The following is a 16,478-nucleotide window of genomic DNA, read 5'->3' on the forward strand; positions in this document are numbered from 1 at the left end:
GTCCGGACCCTTCGGGTGGCCAAGGCGGTGCGGACCCTTCGGGTGGCCATGGCGGAGAAGACCCTTCAGGTGGCCATGGCGGAGAAAACCCTTCAGATGGCCATGGCGGAGAAGACCCTTCAGGTGGCCACGGCGGTGAAGACCCTTCAGGTGGCCATGGTGGTGAGGACCCCTCAGGTGGCCATGGCCCCTCGAGTGGCCAGGACGGAGCCCTATGCCCCCCCCCCCCCAAAAAATACTTGGGAAAAGTCCCGGGTACCAGAGAGGGCTCGGTGCTGGGCAGCGATGAGGGCTCGGTGCTGGGCAGATCCAGCGACGAGGGCTTTGAGCTGGGCGGGACCAGCGGCGAAGAGGGCTTTGAGCTGGGCAGGACCAGCGGCGAAGAGGGCTTTGAGCTGGGCAGGACCAGCGGCTCTGAGGGCTCTGAGCTGGGCAGGACCAGCGGCTAAGGCGGCTCTGAAAACTCTGGCTCTGGCTCATCAGGACCGATGAGAGGAGGAAGGTCACTGAAGTCATCAACCCCGGACATAGGCTTGGCAGGCACGATGTTGTCAGTCACAGGCACGGCGGGCGTGACGCTCACAGTCTCAGGGGCGGCGGGCACGACGCATACTGCCTTGGTCTCGGCAGCTCTGGCGTGAAGTGCGGGCTCGGCTGGACTGGCGTGACGTGCAGGCTTGGCTGGACTGGCGTGAAGTGCAGGTTCGGCTTCGCCCACAGTGAAGAGAGATCCACAGAATAATAAAACAAAATCAAGATACTGGGCCAGAGTACTTTTGGGGTCGACATCAGGTAGATACAGACTCACTTCCTGGTCCAGACCCATCCAGAAACAGTCTTTAACTTTTGCATCGTCCAAGGGAGCCAGGTGGCAATAAGTCAAAAACTCACTCACATATTCCTCTATGGAGCGGCCATTCTGGAAGATGGAGCAGAGCGTATAAATTGGATCCATGGTGGTCCTTAAATTCCTCCAACTGGATCTTGCAGTAGTTTTGGTCAGTCAATCTGTCAGGCTGCAGAGTGGATGAAGTAGGAGGCAAACTCACAGATAAAGTAATCCAAGGTTTTAATTCACAATCTCACTAAAACAAGGAACAGGGAGCGTGTGCTCAGGCAAGGATAGCCTAACATAAAACACATTGACTGACAAAAGACAAGTGAAAGACAGGAACTTAAATACACAGAAGATAATGAGTGAAGACAGGTGACGATGATGATGATGGTGATGAGGACCAGGTGCAGGTGATGACGACTGAGGACTCTGGGAAGTGTAGTGCACACACAGACGAAGACAGAAGAACGTGACCGTGACAGTTGCTGCTAATCATGGACATATACCAGGCTGTGATAATTCCCTCCCAAGAAATCCACCTAGCATGTAGTACATCATTGTTTTAAAAAAATTTCCATAAACAAATGGCATTTAAGGGGTTAAAATTCTGAAAATTAAATAAATATTTGGTAGTTATTTTCAGGACTGATGTTGGTTAAAATATTTAACTCAGTGAAAGTGGAAAAAAATAATAATATATAATAGTTTTATGGCAGTGTTTAGAGTGGACATTTTTGTCCCTTAATGCACTCAACGTCGTAAAATATATAATAAGGCATAAAGGTTAATATTGGTGAAAAGCTAATTCATGTTCAGATATTGTGAACATTAGACTTTTTCACAGTACGGTACACAACTAGGGCCCTATAATTTCTGCGATCACGGAATCGCGGACGGAATCGCGGAATTGACAAATTAACGCGGAATCTAGTGTCAACGCGGAATTTCGCGGAATTTTAGATATTTGGAATAAAATTCTGTTTTTGTGTGGGAGAAAAACATGTCTGAGGAAAATCGCATATTACTGAAAGAACGAGCAGAGAGAGAGGCCCGGTCGCGCGCGCGTCTTCAAACTGTCTTGCTCTCTCTCACTCCCTCGCGCTTATTAATCTAAATCAATTGAGAATTGACACAATGGTAAAAGATCGGAAGAACGAAGTTTCACGTGGAGTATTCGGATATTTTTTTTCCTGAATTAGGCTACCGCTGGGTGTGAATTGTGCAAAAAAAATACTTTTTTACCTTGCCTTCTTCTCTGAAAAGCGTCCCGCCCATTCAGCTGACATAAAAAACACTTTCAATAAACTAAACAAAACCTATCCAATGATGAAATGTTTTCTGTGTTGACAAATCTTGTGCGATGTCCTAACTGCCGGGATAATCACACAACGCGTACAAGTCTGCTAATGATACGTCCGATTCGCGAACTAATGACTCCTTTGAACCGATTCACTTTAATGAATGGTTAAAACAACTGATCTGTCCAACACTGAATCGGTTCGGTGTATAACAAAATCGGTAACACTTTACAATAAGGTTCCATTTATTAAACTCTAGTTAACTAGATCAGTTAACATTAACTATTAATAAAGTGCACTTCTACAGCATTTATTAATCTTTATTAATGTTAATTTCACCATTTAGTAGCCTACATTATTTAAATGAAAAGTTCTATTTATTAACATTAGTTAGCTTAATGCACTGTGTGAAGTAACATAATAAAAATGCAGGGTTAGGGTTAACTAAGATTAACAAAGATTAATAAATACAGTAACAAATGTATTGCTCGTGGTTCATGTTAGTTAGCCTAATACATTCACTAAAGTAAACAAACCAAACCACATTTAACACCTCTTAAAACAAGAATTTTGTTTGTTACCTCAATAAATTTAGGGTCATTCTTATTTTATTTGTGTACATTTTAATCATTAACATTAAAAACACTCTTTTTACGACTAAAATAACAGTAAAGGGTAAAAAAAAAACTGAATTCCCAAAAATTAAAACGGAAAAAACGGAATTTGCAAAAATTAAAACGGAAAAAACGGAATTTGGGAAAAAATAAAACGGAATTTGGGAAAAAATAAAACGGATTTTATAGGGCCCTACACAACACATACTATTGATATGAAACAAAGTCTCAGATTTCAAATTACGTCCATTTTCTTACGAAATTCAAAAACATAAATAGCGTTTTAGCGTTTTGGCGCTGTGGCGTGAGATCGCTCTGACTCAGCTCAAGAGTAGCACATGATCTTCTCTTCCACCTTAATAACACCAGTTACAGCGCGAAATAAACATGAATGAGCATCTGAAAGTGTGTTAAATGATAGAGTACTTATCGAAATCCGTATCATGTCACATGGAATCACTCAATCAGTGTTTCAACCGTGGAAAGACGTCAGTAAAACAGCTTGTAAACAATGTCATGTAACGTCACATTTACCTCAGAAAAAACATATCCAGTGACCATAAACTCGTTAGTCAGCGAGAAAAATTAACTCTAGAGAGGAGCATTTTACTAAATATATGCACCTTATTACATATTCATTTATCATTTTTAATGTTCTTCAATATTTAATGCATGTTTGAATAAATCTGGAAAGTTTATGACAGCCACCATTTAAATGTTTATATTTCATATAACATTATTATTATAAAAATAAATAAAAGTGTAATTTAAGTGTTTGTATACAAATCAGTTAATTTTTACCTTCAAAATTATAGTAGGCTAATGAAGCCTAAAGGCTACAACTGACTCCCATAGTTTACAGCATTAGTTAAGAGATTTGTTTTCCTTGAGAAAATTTGCCATGTATTGTACCTGATATCCAAAATAATCAATATTGAATCGAATCAAATTGCAAGCTTGTGAATCAAAATCTAATCGAATTGTGAAATTTGTGTCAATACCCAGCAGGGACGGACTGGGACTAAAAAACGGCCCTGGACTTTTGACTAGGCCCGGCCCAAAGCAATCGGCACGCGGAAACTCAACAACAACAACAATAATGCCTGGCATGAGTGTCACAAGACTTAAATTGTGGCTCATGATACTATACCATCCAAATTATAGCAATAGCACTGATGTTGACTAGATGTTGTGTTAAAAGCATATTATTCTAGATTAACTTGAATACTCGCATATAAATGGACTTGGTCTAAGCTCAACCTGAATAAACAAATGATGGAATGGATTTAAAAAACAAAAAAAAACAGGTTTTATTCCAAGAGAACATGGAATAGATTATATAATATGCTGTGACAATCTATTCCATTCTGTCTTAAAATGAATTTATTACTTAATAATCTTATTTAATTTATTAATCTTACTGCACAAGTAATAATAACACATCTAAATGAAAATACACCATTACAAATGTAACTTCTGTATTCAAAATCTTCAAAGTTTGTAAGCATTAACTGTAATGTTACCAACATTTTTACCAACATTTTTAAAAGTAAAAGCACAACATATTTCTTAATATTAGCTACTGCATGTGGGATTTTACAGCTAAAATGTTTAAGTTTAGCTGTTTTAACTACTGTAATCATTAAAAATGTAGCAACCTGAATATCACTTCCTAACATCATCCCTAGCAAGTAACTCTCTTTCTCCTCTCATGTTCCATACTTACTTGCCCTGGATCTGCCTGTGGAACCAGCTCATCTTTCTGTCCCTCATCATCACTGGTGGCATGTTGCTGCATAGCTGTCTGGCTCACTTGCTGTCTGTCTGCTAATATTTAACTGCGAGGTGCTGCTGCTGGCTGTGCTGCTAAATATTCCAGTTAGTTTGCGACATTTAGCGGCTTCAGTATCTAAATTCCGCAATTTTTTTTTCTCTCGCCTTCTCAGCCCCACCCTTTTTTTTCATCCGTTTTTTACCCGCGGCCGCGTTATGCATATTGTATGCTTTTATCTAACGTCTTTGCTTCTTACTTGGCGGCCACGGCCAGTGCAGCTGGCATCCAACTTAAAGGTGCATTGCTGCCGCCTACAGTACTGGAGTGTGAAACAGATTAGTGGGGGAAAAAAAAAAAAGGTGATAACTGCGTGCGTGGCGGGTGGTGGGCCGGCCCACCGGCCGTCCTGGAGTACCGGCCGTTCTGTGATTCTCCAGATCACACAGATGGCCAGTCCGCCCCTGATACCCAGCCCTAGAAAATAATGACAGTAATGAACACTTTCATCCACATGTTGATAGTGAACACAAAAGTGATGTGATGCATATATTTCACATATGATGAATTAAAAGATTATAATAGCTAAAATGATAAACAATACAGTTTTTATGCATTCTATAAAGGGGTGATGAACTGAGAAATCAAATTTTCCTTGAGCTTTTGACATATAAGAGGCCATCATACTATAAGAATATCCTGTAAGTTTCAGAACTGAAAACTTCCTTGTTAGTCCATTAAAAGCTTTTATTGACAGCAGGCACAGCGAACGACAGGTTTTTCAAAGTGGGGATCTATGACGTCAAAGGGTGTCAAACACCGCCTCCGCAGAAGAAGATCAACTCCTACTTCAACACTGCCCGTTTAGCCCCGCCCACCAATTCGCGCATTACATGAAACTCATTATAATATGCAAAATTGTTATCCAATCATAGCAGTGGGCGTTTACTTCCAAGTCTTCAATGTGGAACGCCCATAAAAAAAAGAGCGTTTCAGGAGCTAGGCTCAAAACCAGGGTAGAAAACAGCCTATTACTTATTCATTTTGATGTTTTTGAATGTAAAAACCAAGCGAACGTCATAAGTTGACCTCAGACAACAATATAAAAAAATAAAAAAGCCAGTTCATGACCCATTTAAAGTGTCAGTCATGAAGGATTTAACTTGAAGCACTTCTGCTGAGTATCGTAATTGAATTGGTTTCTTCCATTAGAAAACACTTCCCTATTGAGTGGATGTGAGTGATTTTCCTCAATTTTCAAAAGCTTGATTCCTGAAAGCTTGTCAGTAAGAGATTCAGTATGATTGCACATTTCCTCATTTCCCATCAGCATTAATTCATTATGAATAATGCCACAAACCACCTCTAATATAACACGAATGTTAACTGTTTCCTACTGAAAGTATCTACAGAATATCTGTGACTATCTGTGAGTTGTATATGCTTATGTGGACTTAAATCCCGACTAGCATGAATTTAGTCGTTGTTTAATTTTGAAACAAATTACGGTGAACAAAAGCGAGGTGACGGCAGCTGTAGTTTTAAAGGTGAACTATGCAGGATTTTTTACCTTAACTGAACAGTTTCGGAGTCATTGGAATGGTTATATGACTTTTTTCGGGTTGAATGGTGGTCTTCTCGCACCCCCCTAGCGCCTTTGAGCAAAAAAACCACCCTTGCAACTTTGGGCCGTCTTTTCAGCGTCAGGAAGTATTGCATGATATCAGGTCTCGCAATGTAATGAATTGCTTTACAGCACTGCCAAATACACTATCTAAACATTTATATGCTAGCCTTCTGTGTATCATACATACCTCAGTGGACATGGCTCCGTGCGTTCGCCGGCTTCTTTGAAAACAAATGCACATGACAGGAGGGAGAAGATGGGAGGGGGGGCGAGTCGCCAACGAGTTTTGACGACAGTGTTGTCAAATATCTATTCCGAAGCTGTAGGGGGAGCTCTATAGAGAAACCCGCGAGCAAAAAGCGAGAAAACAGCAAAGAAATTGCCAAAACTGCATTGCGCTGCTTTAAGATCCACCATATGTCAAAAATGATTGATGGCTTTTTAATTAATGATGATTGATGGGTTGAACTTTTAACCTTGCCCCTCCCCCTGCCCTTGGGTTGACCTTGACCTGCCCTTGAACTGCCCTTGCCCTAGCTGTGACCTTGTGTGTAATTGAATAATGTGATTCGTGAGTATAAGGGATCCATTGTTTAATATTTGAACTTTGATATAATGGAAGTTATGAGGGTTATTTTTTGAGCTCTGACATCAGGATGTGTGTCACATGCAAGCATCAGTATGGAGCTCCCTCCCTCCCTCCCTTCCAGACTGCAGTGGGATTGCTGGGCACTGTGGAAGTGAGAAAAAGAGGTTTTCTAATAATGCTGTATATAGCTAACACAGACAATGTATGGTGCAATGGAAACATTTGTGATTAAAACACTGTTTTGTGTTGTAGTGTGGACTGAGAAACCGGTGGTGTTTAAAAACGATGACGTAAGTTTAGTCATGTGACGCATATTGTACCAATAGATATTCATGTTTATACCAGTATTGTGCTTGTTATGTGCTATTCACTGTTGCTAAAAATATTCTACATTGCACACTCTTCATATCACAGTCCTGCACAGATGACAGAATTTACGCACATTTGCTGTCCTGTGATAATACATGAGAGCAGTTTTAGCGTTTTAGACCAAACATATGGTGACTGCGTGCGACCTGGACCGCATCAGTGAATGCTGAGATATTTTACTAAATAAAATTATCCTGTCAGAAGAATTGCGTGATAACTTCATTATTTATTTTTCCATCTCAATCATATAAGAGATCTTTGGTGGGGTTTTACTCATGCGCAGTAAAGGCCAATTTAGCGTTTTCAGGCGTTTTTTCAAAAGTTTCTCATCCACATTGAAACGTCCGAAAACGCCTGAAAACGCTAGTGTGGACGGAGAGCGTTTATAAACGAAAACGCCGTTTTCAAATGTATCCGGATTAATGTAGATGTAGCCTTAGTGCTTGTCATCTTCAGTGCTTTGCCACTGTCGTTTTGCCCCATTGAAAGGGGAAAATGTCCTGCTAATGAGCACTATGGACAAAGATGCACCAGAGCAGACCGAAAAACACAAATGGTCCCGGACTACAATGAGACAAAGGGAAGGGTTGATCATTTGGACAAGGTCACAGCCACCTTCAGCTGCCGATGACTGCCCGTTGGCCCCTTGACATTTTCTTCAACATCACTGATGTGAGCGGACAAAGTAGTGCAGACGAAAGGCTGGAACTGGTGGGCTGTAGGATAATAACAAATATGCTGTTCATATTCTGTCAAACTCGTATATTTGCATATGTAATGGGGTGACCCTTTTATATACTTTTTTATATGAGTGTGTGTTGAGGCGAGGGCGTGTTTGAGTGAGCTCGGTGTGAACCGTGCGAGCGCATGTTTGTGTGAGCACGTTTTATGTGAACAAATCTTTATATGAGTGTGTGTTGAGGCGAGCGAGCTCGGTGTGAACGTGTGTTTGTGGTGGTGTTTGTGTGTATGGAAGTGTGTGCGTGTGCTGAGATGATTGGGTATTGAATTATTTATTTGTTATATTGGTTGATTTAATTGTATTTTCTTTCATTTGATATTTCATTTTTTTTGTGGCTTGTTAATTGTGTTCTTGAGGACTGTGGGTGGTTATTGCCACCGCTCTAATCTACTGTCAATTACTTTACAACCACCATGGGCTATTAGCTGCTGGGATTGGGAGGATTTATTTAATCCATTTACACTTTTGTTTGTTTATTGTGTGGATTGTGATTTTTGGTTATAAATTTGCATGAAGGTGTGAATTGAGGTTTGAATTTAATTTAATTGGATCTTTTTGTTTTCATTTTTTTCTTTCTCTTTCCCAAATGTGAATTATCCCAAGGGATATTGATATTGACTGTTCAAGGTCTGATTTTACAGGTGGCCACTTTATGACTTATTCTTTTCCTTTTGTGTGAATGTTATTGTATTTGTAACTTGTGTATTTTTTTTCCTAAAATGTTTGTATAATTATACTTTTACTTCTTCTTGGGTGTCAAATAAAGATTGTACGCATCTCTGCTTGTTCTTTCCATTTATTTGGAAACCCTGTAGTTGGGAGCATTTACAAAACATATTCTATATCTTAGGTGGCAATAGCCTCCGCTCACACATAAAGCACTTAAAGGGCCCTATTTTAACAATCTAAAACGCAAGTATGAAGTAACTTTGTGGGCGGGTCTCGGGCGCTGTTGCTATTATACCGGCGGGATAAATGACTCTTGTGCCCGACGCAAATCTAAAATGTGTTGGTCTGAAGTCGCTTCATTACTCATAGGTGTGGTTTGGGCGTAACGTGAAATAAACCAATCAGAGCGACATCTCACATTCCCTTTAAGAGCAGGCACGCTTGTTCTATAGCGGATTCCTAATATAACGGCGGATTTGCCAGGCGCACGCCAGCAGTTCACAGCCGAGGAGACCGAACCCACCGAAATTAACTTCGGTTAAACAAGCATATGATAATTTGGGTAAATGTGTAAGCTAGATCTATGCTTTTATAATAAACTATCTATCTATCTATCTATCTATCTATCTATAATGTATGATTTGCAAAAATGAAAACTGCTGCTTCTGTGTAGATGAGAGAATCAAAGTGTATGCGCGTTGTGCACACGCTACATTGATTATGGCCAAGCATGCACCCTTAAAATAGCATCTGAATAACATGCGCACCGCACACAAATCTCCTCTGTGGCAGGGATGAACAGAAGGCTGGTGAAGCAGCGGTTCTCGTAACTCACGGAGAAACAGATGGAGCTGGATACAGGCGGCGAGCACCGAGCAGGTAATTAGCTTCAGCCTTAAGCAGGTAAGGTTCTGTGGATGTACAATGACGAGCACAGAGTAATTCCAGCAGTAGAAGTTATTCCGTAGAACACACGGACAAGAGGACAGGACTGTGAAAACTCTGGTCAATGTGCATCTGAGACATCAAACAATCTGACAACAAGACAGGGAAAGAGAGGGTTAGAAGAAGCCAAGATAATGAGAGGAGATAAGGAACAGGTGGAGAGGAATGAGCGTAATGGAAAGTGAAAACAGCTGTCAGTAATGAAAGTGAGAGCGTGATGGTGAATTGTGTGTGTGTGTGTGTGTGTGTGTGTGTGTGTGTGTGTGTGTGTGTGTGTGTGACCAGCAGAGAGAGACAGAGAAAGAGGCAGGATCATGACAATAGCATTAAACATTTATTAGCATTACACTAATAGTTTATTATAAAGATATTTTATTCAGTATTTAAAATAAATGGTATATTAAAAGTGCAAAAATAATTAAATATAAATGTTAAGACATACACAGACTTTGACATCAAGAAAACTTTAATATAGTATCTTATCGTGTACATTAAAAAAAAAGTACAGCAGCAGATATAATCTCTTGAACAAAATACATTATAATAAAGATCAGTGAAATGCTATGGCAGAGCTATATTATACACTTTTGTAGAACATTTCTGTTATACCTGTATTACTGAAAAGTACACTTTGAATATTACATCACTCAATAAATAATCATCACAAATCTTACGGAAAAACAATGTGCAGAAGTGAATAATGCATTAGTTACAAACTCAGGCCTACAAACGGCTGAACCACAGAAACAGAAGAGTTTGAGTGTCACATCTTCATCTTCAAGTGGACGATCACTTCTCTGAGTTCGACTCATTTTCCACAACTGAGGGCTTGTGGTTCAGACACTGTAGTGTTGAAGACTGCTTTATCACAGGGTCTGTGAAAGGAAGAAGAATTTATATGTATCATGTTTGAATATATGTATAATAATTTGCATAGAAATACATTATAATTCCGTTGACTTCAGTTTACCTCTCAAAGCTTTGGCTATATCCTCATCAAGCTGGACATGAGTGTCTTTTATCCTCTTGTCTGTCGTCACTATACAGAACTCTATGAGTTACACTGAACATGAGATTAGAAGAAGCCCAACACAACTTACAGTGAGCAGAGTTCAATCAAAAACTCACAGATATAGTTATTATCAGTAATAAAGCAACCTGTGAGTATTAGAGGGTATGTTGTGTATTGATAATTGTGGTTTATTTAAACCTAGGGTATTCCCCATGAGCGTGTCTATTGTGCTCATGCTAACATGCTCTCTCTTCACCTCTGTTGCAGAGATTTAAGGAAATTAGAAGTTGTGCAAAATATTGTATGCCAGGACAACTAGGACTTACAGCTTTACCAAAAAAACAATTAAATAAACAGATTTTTACATGAATGACTCAAAGGCAGCACAAATTAGACACCTGAAATGGACATGTTGCTAACATTTTCCTGACTGTCAATCACCTTTCAATAGGCCTCAAAAATCTCTATAACAGAGTTGATATGAGATTAAACCTTAATAATACTTACTACTCTCTTCTTCACTCGTCTCTGCACTCAGACTTCAGTTCTTCTTCTATAGCAGATGGTCTGAAAAACAGCAAATATTAATATGAAAAAAGAGAGATTTTATACACACACACACACACACACACACATACACATATATATATTGTAACTATATATATATATATATATATATATATATATTTATACACACACATATAAGCTTATATGCTCTCTTTTAAACATCCCTTTTAACAATGTAATATTAGAAAGTAATCAAAAAGGCAATAAGGTTGTCAAGCTTGAACAAATATAAACACCAATCAAACTTTGGTTGCTCCACATTAGTGTCTTTGGAAAGTGTGACACCCGTGATTGATGTTAACTCTTTCAGAGACGTTTCCTCCAACTCCAGAGTTTCCTCTGAAGGCACAACATGCCTGTTCCTCACTTGATCTATGTGCCGGCGCACTACCTGGCCATTTCCAAATGCAACAGTACAAGAACACCGGTCCCGTCTGTTTCTGAACTGTCCCAGGAATCCAGATAGGCCCTGAACCAAAGTTCTTAGTGTACACTTGATCACCTTCAGTCACCTGTCTCTTTTTAGCATGTCGATCATGGTAAAATTTTTGCTTTTCCTGCACTTGACTCTTAAAGTCAGGGTGGAGAGATCCAAGGTAGACCTTAGTTTTCTTCCACACAACAGTTCCGCAGGAGATTTCCCAGTAGTCGACTGTGGTGTGATCCTGTAACTGAACAGTGCTCTAGCCAGCTTTGTCTCAATGGAATCTCCTGTGCTCTTCTTCATTAGACTTTTGTACGTTTGCACCGCCCTTTCAGCCAGTCCATTAGAAGCTGCATGATACGGTGCTGTGGTGATGTGTTTGATGCCATTTCGGGTCATGAACTCTTGGAACTCTGCACTTGTGAAACAACTGCCATTATCCGACACCACCATTTCAGGTATCCCATGTTGGCTAAAACTTTGTCTCAGGCATTGAATGGTTACTGTAGAGGTAGACTTATTTAACGGGTACAACTCTAGCCATTTAGAGTAGGCATCCACTACGATCAAAAACATTCTCCCTAACCACGGACCAGCATAATCAATGTGGATTCTTCTCCATGGCAGATTCGGCACCTCCCACGGATGCAAAGGTGCACAGGGTGGAGAATTTATATTCTCTTGACATGTGGCACAAGTTTTTACCATGCCTTCTATTTCCGCATCCATCTGTGGCCACCACATGTAACTTTGTGCCAAACCTTTCATTCGGGTTACTCCAGGGTGATTGATGTGTAATTGTTTCAATAGAGCAGCGCGGCCCGGCGGGGGAATCACCACTCGCGCTCCCCACAGAACACAGCCTCCCTGTACACTGAGTTCCTCTCGTTTCTTAGTATATGCTCCAAAAACGGACTCGTCCATTCTCTTTGGTCATCCTCTGAGCACATACTCTCGCACTCGAGCTAAAACTGCATCTTTGTCTGTCCATTTTCTCACTTGTTCTGCTTTGACAAGGGGCACATCATTTTCTTCAAGTAGGAGTACTCTTTCTTCCTCCGCTTGAGTATCTACTCCTTTCTCTGTTAAAGGCAGTCTGCTAAGTCCATCAGCATTTTGATGTTCCTTCCCAGCTTTGTAAACAATGGTGTATTCGTATCCACCCAATGTCACAACCCATCTCTGTATACGTGGCGATGCCATTTGTGGCACTTCTCTCAGTTCATTAAATAATGAAGTCAACGGTTTGTGATCCATTACAATGGTGAACTGCCTCCCATACAAGTATGTGTGGAACTTCTTCACACCAAAAATGACAGCTAGACCTTCCTTCTCTAACTGAGAGTTATTCTTCTCAGCTGCATTCAGTCTTCGTGACACAAACCCGATCGGCCGCTCTGTGCCGTCCTCCATCCTGTGCGACAACACAGCTCCAACCCCGTATGGGGAAGCGTCACAAGCCAGAATGATCGGTTTCTTTGTGTCATAATGCACTAGTATGGCTGACGACTGCAGAAGATCTTTTGACTTCTCGAAGGCTTCTTTTTGTTCAGAGCCCCATGTCCATTTTGTCATCATTCACTCCACACACAAGTCTGTCACGCAACATTTGCGAAAGCTTTGTCTCGTACTCACAATGTTGTGCTAATTTTTTCAGTTCAGCCACATAGTCAGCAACAGTCTCTCCATTCTTCCGTGTGTGTGAATTAAACTTATATCTTTGCACGATTTCACTCAGCTTTAGATTGTAATGGGCTTTGAGCACGTTTATCAACTCCCCATATGTTTTCTCTCCAGGAGTCATGGGACACAGCAAACTTCTCAACAAACTATAAGTGGCTGCACCTGCCCCACTTAATAGCACTGCTTTCTTTTTGTCAGCGTCGGTAATCTCGTTTGCTTGAAAGAAAAATTCCAGCATCTCACTGTATTCTTCCCATAATTGTGTCTCACCGTCAAAAGGGCTCACCGTTCCTACCAGCGCTGCCATCGTTTTTATCCACAGTCTGCTCTTCTCCGCACGTGGACTGTACGCCGTGTACAATTTCAGCCTGGTTCCTTAGTGCCTTTTTATCCTCGTCACCATTTATGTAATATCCTTTGAGACATCACAAATGTGGAGACATGGAGATAATTTACTTAATCTTTATTAACAGGTGCAGAGAGGACAACGCATCTTAACACACCGCCTCAGCAGATGACAGACTGACACCCGTACAACACTCATCAGGAGAAAAGGTAACATAAGTAAACCCATGCCGCCCTCTACTGGACAACCTTGTCTAATGCATGCCATTTACTACACCTATGCTCTCCATCTAATGTAATCATGTTATATTAGTAAATAAATGTCACAGTTGTATTATCTTTTTAAGACCAATTTAACACACCATCACCCTTCATTGTGAAATTTTCACATCTCCTCTTTATATAATCACGCTCCTTTCTTGAGCAGCGATCGGGATATTGGTAATCCTGCAAAGTTTTGGATTTGTCTAACTTTAATTGCATCCATTTGCTGTGGCAGTATATGGCCTAACAACAATGACACTTCATTTATAGACCTTTTAATCTGTTCCTAACAGTTAGCAGACGATAACAATGAAAGCACATGATGTGATGAATAACAAGTAAAGAGAATATGTTAATGAGATTCATGGTACCAGTCAAATGAAGAGAACTGGCATAATTTAAATTTATATTACATAAAAAGAGGCCCACACCCATTACATTTTATTTATAAAACTGATAGACCATTGTGTCATATTTTTTTTGTTAAAGAGGTTAGCAAAAAAGTAAACAATAAAGCATTTCCTATTGTTTTAGAGAGAGTCATGCTATTCGTGTGAGGTGACAAATGATAGGCCTATGTAAATATTAGCCATAGAGAATATCAGTATATATTTGTAATCATTTTCACTATCTCATATGTTTTGCTTATTTCAGTAATACAATTTGTGGTTGCCTGTCAGTGTTTTTCACAGGACTTTAATCACTAAAGACAAAGTATTCTCTACATGTCCAATACAAGACATTAGATACACAACATTCAAGTTCATGCTCCTACTGAGCATAATGTACATTTACACATTTGGCAGACACTTTTATCCAAAGTGACTTACATTGCATTTCAAGGTACACATTTACATTCTTATCAGTTCTTGCTTTCCCTGGGATCGAACCCATGACCATGGCATTGCAAGCACCAACGCACTTCTGTTAGAGCTACAGGAAAGCTTGATACAATGTACAATTCAATATTACTATATAAAATTCACTTAATTATAATAATTATGATTCTAAGAAGATGCAGTATTACATACAGAATTGTTCTGAAAGAAGAAGAGTCAAAATTAGTTTTTATTTTTTTAATTTATTTATTTTATAAATCTGTTGAAAATGTTACAAGTACATGAGATAATTAACTTCATGACTCTATAAGCAGCTGCTTTATGTCCAGGGAAAAGGATACGGAGGCGTCAGAGCTGGTTGTACAGAAAAGAGATCTTAATATAATCAGCAGAGTAAAATAAGCTGATAAGTGTTTTTATAGAAAAATAATAGATCCATTATAAAATTAGGCGATATGCAGATCAATAAATGCAACTTGTTGAAAAAATGTAAATGTTCTCATGACAACACACTACAGAAAATATGATACACTAATGTTGAGAAGAAGATTCTTACGCGTCTTCTGAAGTGCGCTGACAAGTCTGTTTATCCAATGAAACCGAATGCCCCATGTTAACATAGGCGTGGTTTCTGAGCTTGACACTAAAGTATGTTAAACTTCATTGAAACTGCGTCAAATACGCAGGAATATACACTTCAAAAACAAATCGCTTTATTATGCATACCAGTGTGTATACAACTGGTGAAACATACGTTTTTAATCATTGATCCGTGTAAAATGGCTGTGACGAATCTGTAGCCGTCTAACATCTGCTGGAAATCCAGGTAAAACTATCTGCGTGCACGCAGTTGATCCGTAACACTGGCACAGACAAGTAACGTTAATGTAATACAAATCTTACCTAGAATCACAATATAATGAGGTTCCAAATGTCACACGCCATGCAAACGTGAAGAAGCTGGGTAAAAAACTGACATATTTTAATGAAACCTGAGAGATTTACATCCCTCCGATAAACGATTCATCAGGGGCCTGTTTCAGAAAGTAGGTTTAGTGAAAACTCTGAGTATGTTAACCCTGAAATGAGGGAACTCAGAATGTTTCAGAATGGGAGGTATGTTAAACCTGAGAAAGCAGAGTAAGTCAAGCCCGTTCCTGAAAGAGAGGTAACTTATACTCAGAGTCAGTTACCATGGCAACTTACTCTGTGAACCTAACCTGGTCGGGAGCAGGTTTTCTTCGGTAAACCCACAGTTTCTTTTGGTCTCCTCCCCTTTTAAAAAGAGGAAGCGGTGTTTAAACACCTCATTCTTTCTTTCAGTACATTTTTATTAATAAAATTATAATAAATAAAATATTCCTATTTTTACTGCTGTTTTTTTCTATTTTTTTAATAAGATGAAGTCTATATAACTCCTTATCTGGCAACTGAAAATACAGTAGTAGATTAGAGTTACATAATGTAGTTCTAAGCAAATTCTACAGAATTAAACTCTGGCATTTACTGGAAATCACTGAACTGTTCGTCTGTGCACCAGAAGTTGCTGGACCGTCCTCCTGCTGTTCTTCCACACTCTGGGGGCGCGGGGAGAGATAAGAATACCTGTTTATACTTAGATTTAAACTTAGATTCTATAGGCTCATACAGGCTTCTATAGGCTTAGATTCTATAGGCTACTCCACATACAAATGTGAACAAATCTGAATGTGTAGATTGTTTGATGTGTAGACACATAATATTAACATTACCTCTGTAGGCCTCTCTGTGGCAGCAGAAACTCTTTATCCCCATCGTCCTGTGAAGATGAGCATTTGGTCGATTGCACTTTATAACACTATTTGACATCATTTCTTGTGTATTGAGTCGGCTACTTACGACTGCC

Source organism: Scardinius erythrophthalmus (assembly GCF_964197995.2).
Source record: "Scardinius erythrophthalmus genome assembly, chromosome: 9".
In the NCBI taxonomy this organism is placed as follows: Eukaryota; Metazoa; Chordata; class Actinopteri; order Cypriniformes; family Leuciscidae; genus Scardinius; species Scardinius erythrophthalmus.